We start from the raw sequence: 15,613 nt of genomic DNA, 5'->3' as shown, positions 1-15,613 counted from the left end.
ATATGAATTTGTTTGCCATTATTGGCACCTTTAGTGCAAGAAAGGTCAAGAAAAATGCAGTCTGCAGTCTCTAACAATCTCTTACTTAAACACATTGCTAATAGTGTTAGCAAAATTTCCATTCGGTTCACCTCTAGCAGATATGATACAGGAGATGGTCTGAGACTGCAGACATTATACAAAAGATCAATGCCTCACCAGTGTCCATCAAATGCAGCCTGCCTGTGCCCAGCAGCCTCACCAGTGCCCGTCAAATGCAGCCTGCCTGTGCCCAGCAGCCTCACCAGGGCCCATCAAATGCAGCATTCCTGTGCCCAGCAGCCTCACCAGTGCACACCAGGGTGACACTCCCGCAATGGACCCCGCCCCCTTTCGGTATCGGCTATTTTTTGCTATCGGCCGAATGAAAAAAAAAAACACCATTTTCGGCTGATAATTTTTGGCGGCCGAAATTTCGGTGCACCTCTACATTTTACTCTACCCCTCACAAGATGTACACGCAAAATCGACTTCTTTCTCATTCCACATTGCCAACTCCATGCTGTGGTGGATACCTTCATTGGTATAATCACTTTGTCGGATCACGCCCCTATTGTTTTGACGTATGCATTATCTGACGTTCTCTCCGCCGCAAGTAGATCTTGGAAGCTGAATGAAAGCCTTTTACAGACTCCTGAAGTTCTAGAGGACGTAGAAAAGCAATTACGTTTTTGCTTTCAAATGACTCACCAGATGGAGACCCTGGGATCTTATTCAAAGCCCATAAGGCGGTCATCTGAGGAGTGCTCATTAAACATGGGGCGCGGATTAAGCCGGCACAAGAGGAGAAACTCTGGTCTCTGCTGACGGAGATTAATATTCTAGATTCCCAACGTAAAGCTGCTCCGGACCCGATGCTAGAACGAGATCTTTTAAATCTTCAGAAACAAGTAGTCGACATCCTATGTTATAAAACCTAAAGCTACTCTACAAACGTGTTGTAAGGTATTTTACGAATAGGGCAATAAATGTGGTTGGATGCTGGCCAGATCAGTCCGAGATCAAAAATTGGCTACTTACATTTCATCTGCGAATGGCAAGAAAGCTATCCTGCCCAAGCAGATCGCACAGGAGTTTAGAGACTTTTCCGCTCTATATAATTTACCAATACTATCCCCTTCACAAACACAATTGGAAAACTCTTACCTCATCCCACATGCCACAAATATCAGCAGAACTGAGAGAAGGACTGGAAGCCCCCCATCACATTGGAAGAACTTCTATCGGCTGTTGGTGCAACTAAGCCAGATAAAGCCCTGGGCCCCGATGGCTTCACGCTACAATATTACAAACAGTTCCTTCCCACCCTTGGCCCGTACTTGGTAAGACTAATGCACTTGGATCAGAAACAGCACTTCCTAGAGATACTCTGAGAGCACGTTCTCATCATTCCTAAAGACGGCAAAGATCCTGCCTCCTGTGGCAGTTATAGGCCCATCTCGTTATTGAACCTGGATCTCAAGTTGTTCACCAGAATTTTGGCGTCTCGCCTCCAAACACCACTTGTAACACTTAATTCATTTGGACCAAGTAGGATTTATTCCCACTCGAGAAGCTCGTGATAACATAGTTAAAGTCCTTAATTTGATCCATGTGGCCAATGCGACTCACACTTCATGTGTTTTCGTAGGTATGGATGCCGAAAAAGCATTGAACTGAGTCAACTGGAATCTCATGTTCTCGGTCTTGCATAAGCTTTGGAGAGATCTTGGTTAAGTGGATCGGCAAAATATATGCTGATTCATCTGCTCAGGTTAAAGCCAATAGGGTTCTCTCCAACCCTTTTCCTATTACAAACAGGACGTGACAGGGATGCCCGCATCACCCCTTCTTTTTGCGTTATCTCTTGAACCATTTTTATGTAAAATCTGTTTCAACCCGGACATTATAGGACTGACCATTAATAGAATCCAACACAAAGTCTCATCTTACGCAGATGACTTGCTCTTCTCTAACCAACCTCTCAATTTCTCTCCCGGATATCCTTCAGGAGTCTGAATACATATAGAATGTTGTCCAATCTGAAAATCAATTTAGAGGCAATGGGGGTTGAGATCCCGCCTCCTCTCCTTCAAACTATGAAACACAATTTCAAGTTCAAGTGGACACTCGGCCCTGAAATACTTGGGCACATATATCCCACTTAAGTTAACCCGTACTTTCAAACTAACTTCTCCCTGTTCTTACACAGGACTCACGTCTTGTTAGTATTTTACCAAAGTTTCTGTACTTGCTCCAAAAATTACTGATACTTTCCAGTTACAACAAATACACTCACTTTTTATTACATTTATTTGGGCACATAAATGACCTCGCCTTTCCCAGTGTCTTCTCTCTCTCCCTAAACAAAATGGAGGTCTGGCACTACCAGACATTCAGAATTATTACCAGGTATCATATCTGAGTAGACTTATTGATTGGCATCATCACTCCGACATCAAACTTTGGGCCACAATTGAACAAGCACGAAGTACAATACCGTTAACAGGGGCCCCTTGATACTACGAGGCTCTACCTCGAACCGTGAGATCACATCCCCCGACTGGACCCACGATGCGTACACATGCATCTCTCTCTCCTTCCAGATCTCCACTATTCCCCATTTTAGGGAACCCACGTTTCTCCCCAGGCGTACAGGATGCGACTTTTCAAACTCAATTAGAACGGGAGACACCGAGCCTCATTTTCTGACAGCAGGTAGATGACCTATTTCGTCCCTAATAGACGTCACGGGTACTTTCCGTTTAACATTCTGGAGAGCCCTTCAGTTGCACCACTTCCTACACTCATTGCCAAATCCGCAAGTGTTTGGCCGTCAATTAAACATATTTAAAGATTATTGCTCCGACGAGGGTGCACTGCCTCAGGCACTCTCTAAAACTTATAGCTTACTCATCACCCCCTCAGATGAACAAATCCTGCCGCACCTTATGAAATAGGAAAAAGATTTAAATCGCTCTTTTACATCGAACTAAAAGCAAAACATTATCAGATTCTCCATCAAATCCTGGACGAAGATTTAAGAAACCAATTTCAAAATTCTCATGAGGTGGTATTACACCCCCCCCACCAATTACATAACTTCTTTCCTACGACCACAGATCGTTGTTGGAGATGCCAAGAGGGGGTTGGAACGCTGCTTCATATCTTTTGGTCATGCCCTAAACTTGAGTACTTTTGGAAAGAAGTCCGAGAAATTTAAAAGTTTACTGATTATGTAGTTCCTGACGATCCAGCCTTTTTCCTATTACACGTTTCAGACATCCCGGCTAAAATATGTAAAAAAATTTAATTTAAAAAAAAAAAAAAAATTTTAAAAATCAATTGGACGTCATCTTTTAAATGCGGCCAAATCCTGTGTACCCCTCCACTGAAAGAAAACACAACCACCGACTAAGTCTTTGGCTTCGCAAAGTGGAGGATATAAATAAAATGGAGGATTTAATCCTTACAGCGCAACGTAAAAGTGAAAAATATTCCAAAACATGGAGGCTGTGGAACATGTTTGTTCTGTGGAAGGGGCCCACTCTCTCTCTGAGGGTCTTTATCAAGAGGCCATTTAGGCCTACTTCAAGATTGGTACTTTAATAGATAGCTTGACTGATTACTTTACCGTTTGTCTGATAAGTCCATTTACAGTTGATGTATTTGCACCATCCATTAGACTTCATGTATCCTTTAATGTTTCCATGCTAATGCCCTGTTACACTAAAGCTGCCTTTTCCAGGTTGAATGAATAAATAAAATATTTAAAAAAAAAAAAAAAAAAAAAAAAAAAACAAAGTCATGTGTAGCGCTGGATGAGACTACAACTAGATTTCATTTTATGACTTTTTGGAAAAAATATTATTCTTGAAATTCCTTCTTGATGGTCAATGTTAAATATAAGAAAAGAGAAATTTTGGAAAACGCATTTCACAATTTCAAAATATCTTCCTAAATTTTGCAGTACACCTGTCACAGACAAAAATGTACCTGTTAAACACCATACATTAAACACGGTATATTTTTTGTTCTTTTTTCCTGCTATTCCATCTAACAATAGCTGTGCCTAGATGCAGATTAAATTATTGCTCCTATTTTTGTGTCATGGTTCTCTAGCAGGAGGCTCCTAACTTTCTAAACAATGGGCCAGTTTACTGCACTTTAGAGGGGCCAGACTGTGGCCAGTGGGAGAAGAAAATGCCTAATGCCGCGTACACACGGTCGGAATTTCCAACAACAAATGTTCGATGTGAGCTTGTTGTCGGAAATTCCAACTGTGTGTAGGCTCCATCGGACATTTGTTATCGGAATTTCCGACAACAAAAATTTAAGAGCTGGTTCTCAAATTTTCCAACAACAAAATCGGTTGTCGGAAATTCCTATCGTGTGTACACAATTCCAACGCACAAAATTCCACGCATACTTGGAATCAAGCAGAAGAGCCGCACTGGCTATTGAACTTCATTTTTCTCGGCTTGTCGTACGTGTTGCACATCACCGCGTTCTTGACGTTCGGAATTTCCAACAACATTTGTGCGACCGTATGTATGCAAGACAAGTTTGAGCCAACATCCGTTGGAAATAAATCCAGGATTTTGTTGTCGGAATGTCCGATCGTGTGTACGCAGTATAAGTGTCAGTGGAAGTAAACAATGCCCCACCATTGGTTTTAGTGGAAGGAATAGTGCCCTATTGTTGATGTCAGTGGGAGGAATAGCACCCAATTCTTGGTGTCGGTGGGAGGAATAGTGCCCCATCATTAGTGTCAGTTGTGGATGGAAAAGTGCCCCAAGGGCCAGATAGAGGCAAGCAAAGGGCCACATCCGGCAGTTTGGAGACCAGGGTGCTAGAAGGGCGCTCCCTCCCCCAAAGCACCCACCCCCCCATGTTGAGGGCATGTGGTCTGGTACGGTTCAGGAGGGGGCACTTGCCTGTCCCCACCCCCTTTCCTGACCGACCGGGCTGCATGCTCGGATAAGGGTCTGGTATGGATTTTGGGGGGGACCCCACGCCGTTTTTTTCGGTGTAGGGGGTTCCCCTTACAATCCATACCAGACCAAAGGGTATGGTATGCTCCTGAAGGGGGAACCCATGCCGGTTTTTTTATTTAAAATTTGGTGTGGAGTTCCCCCTCAAGATTCATACCAAACAGTGCCAGGGATACAAGTCGGATCCCCGTTCAATACGAGTCGGTACCCTGTCGGGTTGCCATGGAAATGGCAAACCGCAGCTAAACGCAACCGCAGCTAATCGCACTGTGCACTTACAGCTGATCGCAGTGCCTGGAGCGTTGAATTTCACAGGAAAAAAAAAAAAAAAAAAAAACCATGCTTTTAGCTGCGGCAGGATAGCCGTCCGTGTGAAAGGCGCCTTAATCAAAGACAATAGGTACAGGCAAATATTTCACTGTTGCAAAGTTTGATAAGACAAAATTGTTAACCAGTCTATAACTGGATGTAGGGTGGCTCAGCACCTTGGAAGTTGTGTCCGGAGGGCAGCATTTTATTATTACATCTAGGAAAATGCCTGTAATTCTGCTTGGCTGTGTTTATATTACATTCAGGATGTGATGCAAGAAAGCTACCACTCCTAAACCTGATGCACACACCCTAAACCAGAAGGGATTTTAAAAGCAGCATATTTCCCAATCATTCCCCAGCACCAGAGTGTTATCGTCAAGGCTCAGGAATCTCCATTTTACTCAGACAATCTCAGGGTTATTAGAAGTTCAGAAAGACTTTGTTAAACATCTGTTTGAAAAAATCGTAATAACCGATATGCCATACAGTTACAGATTTATTAGATACACACAATGTCATGATTTTATGTGGGCTTACTGTTACACTATGGTTCACACTTCAGTTGGACAGTTGGGCATATGTTGTCATTACCAAATCACATTATTCTTATTAATAAAAGTATCTATACGGCCATAAACAAACTTTTCCCCATCATAAGACCATGTGGTCTCAGGCTACCATTTTATACTGCAGAGTCTCTTTTTTCAATCATCAGCGAACAAAGATAAATGCAGTCTGTACTCAAAGTATTGTCTGTACTCAAACAATTTTTTTAGGGTTGGTTCACAACAGATGCAGTCCAGTGCATTTTTTTTTCTGCATCATAAACACATGGAGAGTAGATTATATGGGTTCCAATGGCCTAGTTCACACCAGTGTGGTCAGTTCCGGTGCAGAAAAAAGTTTTGTTGAAGTTTTGACAGCTGAGGGTGGCGGATGTCAGAATACAACTGCTGGCACTGCGTAGTCATCCATCCACGCTATTTAGAAAGGACTCAAAAGCGATAAGCTCTAAACATTTCTGCGTTCAGAGCTGTCAGCTTCTTCCCCGGTCAGGGAGGAGACGAAGTACAGTCAGTGCTCAGACAACTTCAAAAGAGTGTACATGTGACATCAGGGATCTAATTGTGATAGCAATAAAGCAAAATTAAAAAATAAATAAAAAGGTACTCAAGCTCACGTCAATAGAGTCTTTCTAAATGTGGCCTGGGCTTGCATTTCATCCCTGTTGAAGCAGCCTATCACTCCCCCAATCTCAAGAGCTGGCCAAACTCAAAGGACATCAAACACTTGTAGAGCCTTACGGTCCCCTTATATCATACAGAGGAGAAATTCTGTAACACCTGGTAGCCATGGTCTACGGTCTCTTCTCACTTCAGATCAAGAGCTATACTTTAATAATCCCAAAGGGAAATCAGGAAATTATTACGACACAGACACACTTAAAGCTGGGGTCCACCTATCTATCGTTTTTTTTTTAGTTCATTCACAAACTTTTCTTCTCAGCATTACATACTCACATATTGTGTGTAATATGTCCGCCTGTGTCAGATTTCGTCGGAAAGAATAACTTATATTATTATTCACTGCAGGCGGTTTCCATCTTCATTGTGGGCATTTGAAGCCCACAAGCATTTATTTCCTGGATGCGGTGAATGCTGTGCTCCCAGCATTCACCGCTCGTTCCCGCACATGCTCAGTGGCTTTCTGGGAAGCCTGAGACTAGCTCCCAGGAGACTGTGCGGAGTCTGGGAGAGGCTAGAAACACGCCTACTCCCACGGGAGGAGAACCAGGAAGTGCAAAGAAGAATAGAAAAATAAAAAGGTAATTACTGCGATTTAAATTTTTTTTAACGGCATGTCAGCATCTAGGCAAGGAAGAGAATACATACAGATATTGTTCAAAATTTGGGTGGAACCCTGCTTTAAAATGAGGCTCCACCCGAAAGTGGAACTTCCGCTCATTGTACTCCTCCCCCCAGAAGGTGCCAAATGTGGCAACGGGGGGGGGAAGTAAACCTGTCTTTCACAGGTATGCTTTCCCCACTTCCGGTAGCCTCAGCCGCAGTTATTGACATCACAGCTGGAGATCCCTCCTCCTCCTCCTCCTGTCGCCAGTCCAGTAGGAGAGAGGAGCAGAGCGGAGCCTCACGCATGTGCAGTAGGGTTCCCAGTGTGAAGCTGAAAGGCTACACTGCCGGGTTTCCTTACCCACAATGGAGGCGGCATGCACCCGACAGCTGATGGAAACATCAGCTGCAGTGCCGACATCGCTGGACTCCAGGACAGGTAAGTGGCCGATTATTAAAAATCAGCAGCTGCAGTATGTGTAGCTGCTGGCTTTTAATTTTTGCAGCGGTGGGCGGACATCCACTTTAACAAAGACAAATTCAAGATCACAACAATAGACTGAACAAGATGCAAAAACACCACAAAATTACCAATAATACAACTACACTACAAATAACACATCCATACAATTAAAATACAACATAGAATAAATAACACAGATTAAAATAACAGGCAAACTACCAAATAACACATCACAATACATCTCTCTAATATTGGTCAGTCACCCAAATCCTCCGGGCAACCCTGAGCTCATTATGACTGGCCGCATCTTGGATAGATTTTGACCCCCTATCCAAGGAAACCTCTTTATATTATTTCACCGCATTTAGGTGCCACTGAAAATGAATGGCACCCGAACATGCATTTTGTGATTAAAGTGCGATTTGAGATCGCAGGCAGAAAATCAGCGATTCTGCCCAAGATTCCAAAATGTCAAATATACAGCTTACACTGCACCATGATTGGACAAAGCTTTGCCAAATCAGGGCGCAGAATGCACTGTGCATTGCAGGGTGTTTGTCGGGGCGAACGCCCTGTAGATTTGGGTGTTTGGCGAATGGGCAAATGCTCAGCCCAAACTGTTCGCCCATCCTTACTAGTAAGAGCCCTTGCACACTGGGGCGGTTTGCAGGCGCTATTGCGCTAATAATAGCGCCTGCAAACCGCCCCGAAAGTGCCGCTGCTTGTATTCCAGTGTGAAAGCCCCGAGGGCTTGCACACTGGAGCGATGCGCTGGCAGGACGGTAAAAAAAGTCCTGCTAGCAGCATCTTCGGAGCGGTGAAGGAGCGGTGTGTATACCGCTCCTTTACCGCTCCTGCCCATTGAAATCAATGGGACGGCGCGGCTATACCGCCGGCAAAGCACCTCTGCAGAGGCGCTTTGGGGTGGTATTTAACCCTTTCTCGGCCGCTAGCGGGGGGTAAAACCGCCCCGCTAGCGGCCGCATACCGACGGTAAAACACCGCTAATAATAGCGGCGTTTTACCGCCGACGCCGCCCCCGCCCCAGTGTGCAAGGGCTCCAAGGATGAGCTCCCACGTATTCGCACACTTCACGTGCAGAGCCCGCCAGGAAGTCGGCACGGCGCTGCGCTAATCACAGGCAGTGAGATATTGTCCCGATGCACGGCTACAGAGTGTAAAGTGGTCGGTGAGTGTAAATTGATTGGATTAGGGAGGTCATTATATTATACGGCTTTGGTAGAGCTAAAGTTGTTTGAATTGTGTATGGTGACCCGTAGGAGATTGCCTATGGCTGCACAGACAAACTGTTGCATATTAGAGATTAGAAGCTCATTATCACAGATAAGCCATTCAATAAAGCAGTGCACTTGTCATACAAGGATGTGTAACCTAAACAGTCCTGGTAATCATGTAAAAGCTGCTGCTGAGGATGGGACAGGGAGACAGAACACACATAATGTGACTAGGAGTGTACAGCAGACAGATCCAGTACAGCAGACAGACCCAGTACAGCACACTCCCCTCACTCTCCATGTTCTACTCACCGACTCGTCTGCTCCAGTCACAGCACTGCTTCTCCCCTCTGGACTCAGGCTGAGGAAAGTGAACAAGCCGCACCCTTCCCGGGCTCAGTCATAGGAGGGAGGATGGTGATGAAGAGTAGGTCCAGTCAGCGCTCCTCCTCCCGGCATGCACTGCACCCTGCACGTCAGGAAGTCTCCTACCTCACACACTGGACTCTCCTCACACACAATGCAATAAGAGAGCGACTGGCCAAGTCTCCTCACACGAAGGTTACACTCACACTAGATTTATTGAAAATGCAGGTGACAAACTTCAAGTGTAACTATAGTCTAAACTAAGTTTAGAATAGAGGGGTTAGACCCCCCCCCCCCCCCCGTCAGGTTTTTATTGTTGTCTGTGCCCCTGGTATACACCACTAGTTTTTTTTTCTTCGTTTAACCCAGCAGACTGAACAAGAAAAAAACTGACAGCTCAGATCAAAGCCACTGTACTAACAATCTGATGTTAGTACAGCGATATCCCCTGCTGTTCTCTTGTGTTAAGACAGAGGAACGCCCCCCCTTCCGCCAGCAGTGGCGTCACTAACTGGTGTCACCCCCCGCCCCATTTTCAGGACGGTGGTTTTTGGTGGTGCTGGGCAGCAGTGTGGCCCTCTCTCTCTGGTGGGGCTGGGCAGCGTGGCTCCCTCTGGTGGTGCTGGTACAGCATGGCGCTCTCACTTTGGTACAGGTACAGCGTGGCGCTCTCTGGTGGTGCGGGCACAGCGTGGCGCTCTCTGGTGGTGCGGGCACAGCGTGGCGCTCTCTGGTGGTGCGGGCACAGCGTGGCGCTCTCTGGTGGTGCGGGCACAGCGTGGCGCTCTCTGGTGGTGCGGGCACAGCGTGGCGCTCTCTCTGGGGGTGCAGGCAGGGCTGTTTTTTCCACTGGGCCCGCTGGGCAGTTGCCCGGGGGCCCCCACTTGTCTGGAGGACCCCATCCAGGGCCGATCCTCAGTGCTGCAATCTGCTGATTAAGTTGAATGACTGCACTGGTTGCTCACTTGCTAGAATTGCTGGCTGCCCAGCATCTAGCTAGCAACCAGTGATGTCAGTCAGAGGCCACGGCTGCCCCTGCATTCATAGTGCACCGCGGCCGCCCCAGCAGCTAGTGAACAAGCTCTGCCCACCTCTGCCATGTTCTTCAGACAGCGTGGAGAGGGAGCGGAGCGGAAAGATGGCCCTTGATAGCTGGTGCTGCTGCGCTGCTGTGAGTGACACACTGTACTGCTCCAGGCCAGCGGCCTCAAGTAAGTCTAACACTGTCTACTTAAGTACGTTCAAGTTGTGCATCACACACAGCCACTGTCTGTGCCCCTTTAAAAGCTGCCACTGTGCCCATCAAACGCAGCCACCGTGCCCATCAAACGCGTGTTGTATTGTCCAAACGTTGTGTTAATGTTTAAACACTGATTTTGTTGGAAGTACCAATAAATATAGCCTTTTTGATAATTTGCATTTTTATTCTCGTGTGTGATTGTGTAGACAGTGCCCCAGTGCCCTGTATTGCCCAGGGGCCTATAATGCTCTTAAGATGGCCCTGGGTGCAGGTACAGCGTGGCTCTCCCTCTGGTGGTGCAGGTACAGCGTGGCTCTCCCTCTGGTGGTGCAGGTACAGCGTGGCTCTCCCTCTGGTGGTGCAGGTACAGCGTGGCTCTCCCTCTGGTGGTGCAGGTACAGCGTGGGATTCTTTCTGGTGGTGTGGGTACAGTGTGGCACTCTAGTGGTGTGGGTACAGTGTGGTATTCTCTCTAGTGGTGTGGGTACAGTGTGGGATTCTCTCTAGTTGTGCGGGTACAGTGTGGCACTCTGGTGGTGCGGGTACAGTGTGGCGCTCTCGCTCTCTCTGGTGTTGCAAGTACAGTGTGGTACTCTCTAGCTTCCCCCCACAGTCCTCTTTTTTCCTGTAGCACTCACTCCCTCAGCATTTTCTTGGATTCCAGACTCTCAATCCCCCCCCCCCATCAGAATGCATGCTGGTGGCTTTAGTCTGCACCCTGTGGACAACAACGGGGCTGCCAATTTTCCAGGACTATATGTACCATGATGCTCCCCTAGTCTCTTCTGATTGGCCCTCTGCTGTGCACAGAATGGGCAGCAAGCTGGGCGGCAAATCAGATAAGAGCCGCTCTTTATTCTCCCACACTGCTGACAGGAAAAAGGGGGGCGGGGGAGAGATACACTTACAGCCCACAGCTCGCTCTCCCCTGTCACAGTGCCTCTGCTGTTCTCTGGCAGACTGAGCGGGGAAAAGAGCCCGCTGTTACCGCTTCACTGGTGTCGCCACGGTGTCATCCGCACTCCCATAGCGATGCCACTGCCCGCCAGAAGACTCCGGTCAGCGCTCTCAGCTATTAGCTGAGAGCACCAATCAGGAGCCAGTCGCAGACCTTTTTCGGTCATGCCCCTTCAACAGAAGCCGGTCCAGCTGCCATACACACAGGCCAAATTCGGCCAACATTCAGCCCCTGTGTACTAGGCTTTAGTCACCTATTAGTCCTGTTTATAGACATTGGGGTTGATTTACTAAAAACTGGAGAGTGCAACATCTGGTGCAGCTGTGCACGGTAGCCAATCAGCTTCTAACTTTAGCTTGTTCAATTAAGCTTTGGCAGAAAAACCTGGAAGCTGATTGGTTTCTGTGCAGAGCTGCACCAGATTTTACTCTCTCCAGTTTTAGGTAAATCAACCCAACAGTAAAGACAGACAAGCCTGCTGTCAAATGGAAGCGATCTGGTGGCTGAGCAGCCACCCAATCAACTCTCTGGAAAAGGCCACCCCCTGCATGTGCCCTCACCATGCATCCCAGGGTCCACATTCCCACCAGCCAGGAGCTGCTGGGTAGATGGGGGGGGGGGGGGAGTGAGGCAGACATGTGTCCATTCTCCTCCGCTTCTTCTTGCTGACCCGGAAGCAATGTGTAAAATGTCACTTCCGGGACACCGTGTCAGTTTTTCCCACCTGTATGGCTGGGGAAGAATCCCCATTCATTGGACAGGTGAGACATCCAGAGTCTCATTAAAGCTTTGGTCAACCTATCACCAAAAAATCATTACATAGGAGACATTTGTCCCCTATGTGGTGGAAAAAAAAAAAGTAAAAAAAAAAAAAGAAAAAATGTAAGTACCACCCAAGCACACAAAATCACCCCCAAAATTTTGAGGCCCCCCACATGCATGCATATACAAAATGTAAACACACATATTAGCGATACCAGTATCGGTGCCAATACTAAGCATTAGCATGGGTAATGAATTGAATTAAAGACTGGACAGCCGCACTCTATTGACACCTTTATTGAAGATGGTTTAAAATTCTTCTGGTACAAAGGCTTCAGAGACACAGGATCAATGAAAAGTGACATGTTTCACACCTCTATAACTAAGCACCCCATAAGTTGTGAAACATGTCAGCTTTTCATTGATCCTGTGCCTGATGTCTTTGTACCAGAAGAATTTTTAAACCGTCTTCAATAAAGATGTCAACAGAGTCCGGCTGTCCAGTCTTTTCTTCGATTCATTCCTACATGCAGAGCCAGCACCAGGAGCGCCTAGATTGGTGTTCTTTTGTTGTTTGCATTTGCATGATTACTTGTGCAAATACTCCGATACAGTAAAACCTTGGATTGCGAGCATAATTAGTACCAGAAACATGCTTGTAATCCAAAGCACTTGTATATCAAACCAATTTCCCCATAAGAAATAATGGAAACTCAGATGATTCGTTCCACAAGCATTTATTCATAAGTCCTTCGGTTTATAGTCCATATAACAAAGGTTATAGCAATGTGATAAAACCATAAAACGTCCATCCACAAATGGAAGCCTCCACATGGGGATTAGAAGCAAAATCCAGCAGGAGCTACAGTGTATAAAAGAGAAGAGAGGCGCCTCTAAGTGTAGCAATATGTTGCTAAATGTTGTACCTTCATTAAATGGAACCATATTGCTACACTTAGAGGCGCCTCTCTTCTCTTTTATACTCAGTTGTGGCATGACACTACTTGTATATCAAGTCAAAGTTTATTTAAAAATTTTGCTTGTCTTGCAAAACGCTCTCAAACCAAGTTACTCTCAAATCAAGGTTTTACTGTACTTGAAACCGATACTTTTGCAGTGCGATTTCAGCCCATGCAATATATAATAGTCAGGCATGAAAATACAAATAGTGGCGCATACTGTAGTATATGAAATGTAACTTAACCCCCCTGGCGGTATTCCCGAGTCTGGCTCGGGGTGGATTTTACATACCAAAAGCGGTATCCCCGAGCCAGACTCGGGCTTGCATCGCAGGATCCAGGAAGAGTTTACTTACCTTGTCCCCTGGATCCTGCGATGTCTCCCCGCTGTGATCGGCGAGCCGCTGTGTCTCGCTCGATTCACAGTGCCGAGCTCTGTTCCCTGCGAGCGTTGCGACGCACGGGGACGGAGTTCGGCGGTAAATTCAAAAGTGAAACACATAGTATAGATACAGCATACTGTAATCTTACAGATTACAGTACTGTATCAAATAACTACACATCCCCTTTGTCCCTAGTGGTCTGTCCAGTGTCCTGCATGCAGTTTTATATATATAAAACTGTTCTTTCTGCCAGGAAACTGGAGATTGTCCATAGCAACCAAAACTGTCTCTTTACATCAAAAGTGGTTTTAGACCAGCTAGAAAAAAGCGATAATAAATTATAATCACTTGCAGAATTGAGCGATAGTGATTTGTGGGGAGATCCGTCATCAAACACTAAAAGTAATAAAAACTATAATTCTGCAACTGAGCAAATTTCAGTGTTTTTGATTTGATTACATTATTATATAATTTTTATTATTATTATATTATTATGTGTTTTAATTATTTATAGTTATTTATTATATTATAATTTTTTATTTCGTTTTTCAAACTTTATCATACCCATACCATACTAGACCCTTGTTTGGACAGATTTAAGTGAACTATTCCTAAGAATTACAGGCCTACAATATAAAACGCCAAATTTCTGTGCAAAATAATTGTACCACTTTCAGCACCTAAAATCTGAAATAATCATACCGCCAGGGAGGTTAAGTCCATACAAGAGTCATTTGAGCTATATAGCTCTATGTGAGATGACAGTCTGTGTAACCAGGGCAGCCTTGCAGGGGGAGTTGAAGCACACTCTAAAACATATGGAAAGAAAACAGAAAATAGGCACCGCTTGAGTAAAACTGTATTAATTTAATAAACAAAGTATATTAAAAACTCACATTGAAGTATCTTTACAAAGGCACAGTGGAGTCCAGTGAGAACGTCAATCTCTGTCTCAGCTATCAGCGCTAGTCTCGTCCTGTTGAGCTGTGTTGTGTGAGGCTGGCGTCCTGTCCACCAGGGATCTTTCGGCTCCCAGGCGGGATCCAGAACAAGGTCTGGAACGCAGCCAGCAGGTCTCAGGAGAGAGCTGGAATGCAGCATGTGGCGGGATGACGTCACAGACATGATGCAACGCGTTTCAGAGCATGCACAGTGGGAAGATGGTGAAACTGCATGCTCCTTTGTCAAGCTAACCCTTCCATCCCCCCCCCTTCCTGTTCCCTCTCCTTTGCTATATTAATTCTAACACTATATTAATAACTTGTTTGTGTAAATGAGACTATTCATAAGTGGATTTTAGCATTGCACTCTGTCTAAGGAGAGTGTGTGTGTGTGTGTGTGTGTGTGTGTGTGTGTGTGTGTGTGTGTGTGTGTGTGTGTGTGTGTGTGTGTGTGTATGTATATTATATAATATATTTTAAGGAAAATTTTTATCCATACTTACCGTAATTTTCCTTTCCTGGATCCTCCCCACGTCAGCCTACTATGGGTCAGCTCCACCACCTCTGACCCCTCCAGGACCACCTCTTTTCTAGCCCATAAAAGGGCGGCTGTCTGCCCACACCAGTGTTAAAAAAAACCCCACCTCGCGACGGATAAACTGGGTGGGAATCCTCTGGCTGACATGGGGAGGATCCGGGAAAGGAAAATTATGGTATGGATAACAATTTTCCTTATTCGTGGACCCCCCCCCCCCCCCCCATGTCAGCCTACTATGGGATGTACCAAGCAATATTAAGAAGGGAGGGTAGACAAAAAAAAATATATATATAAGCCAAAACCCTCAATGCAATGCTACTCAAAATTTTTAATGGGCAACAACCGCCGTAATAACCGTAGAGTTAAATGTTTCTTCAGGCGTACAAGCCATATTAAGCTTGTAATGCCTAATAAAAAGGTGTTGGGCGCGCTCCAGCTTGCTGCTCTGCAAACTACCTCAGGGGCGACCTTCGCGTATGCCCAGGATGCTACCTTACCCCTCGTCGAATGTGCTCTGATCTCTGAAGGAGGAGGAAGGCCCAGCGTTTTGTATGCAATATGCATGGTCTTGACAAACCAGGAAGACACAACTCT

General features: G+C 45.7%; 1 protein-coding gene across 1 annotated transcript in view; it reads right to left on the bottom strand.

The window, feature by feature from the left end:
- ANXA3 (annexin A3) overlaps positions 1–9,312 on the bottom strand; it is a 101,377-nt gene extending 92,065 nt beyond the window's left edge. The window contains exon 1 of the mRNA XM_073597445.1: positions 9,185–9,312. The gene's annotated coding sequence lies outside the window, so the exon portion shown is untranslated. The remainder of the gene's footprint in view (positions 1–9,184) is intronic.
- Between the last annotated feature and the right edge of the window lie 6,301 nt (positions 9,313–15,613).

This window comes from Aquarana catesbeiana, linkage group LG01, assembly GCF_042186555.1.
Source record: "Aquarana catesbeiana isolate 2022-GZ linkage group LG01, ASM4218655v1, whole genome shotgun sequence".
Lineage (NCBI taxonomy): Eukaryota > Metazoa > Chordata > Amphibia > Anura > Ranidae > Aquarana > Aquarana catesbeiana.
Note: the sequence above shows the minus strand (reverse complement) of the source record. Positions and strands in the feature narration are given on the sequence as shown.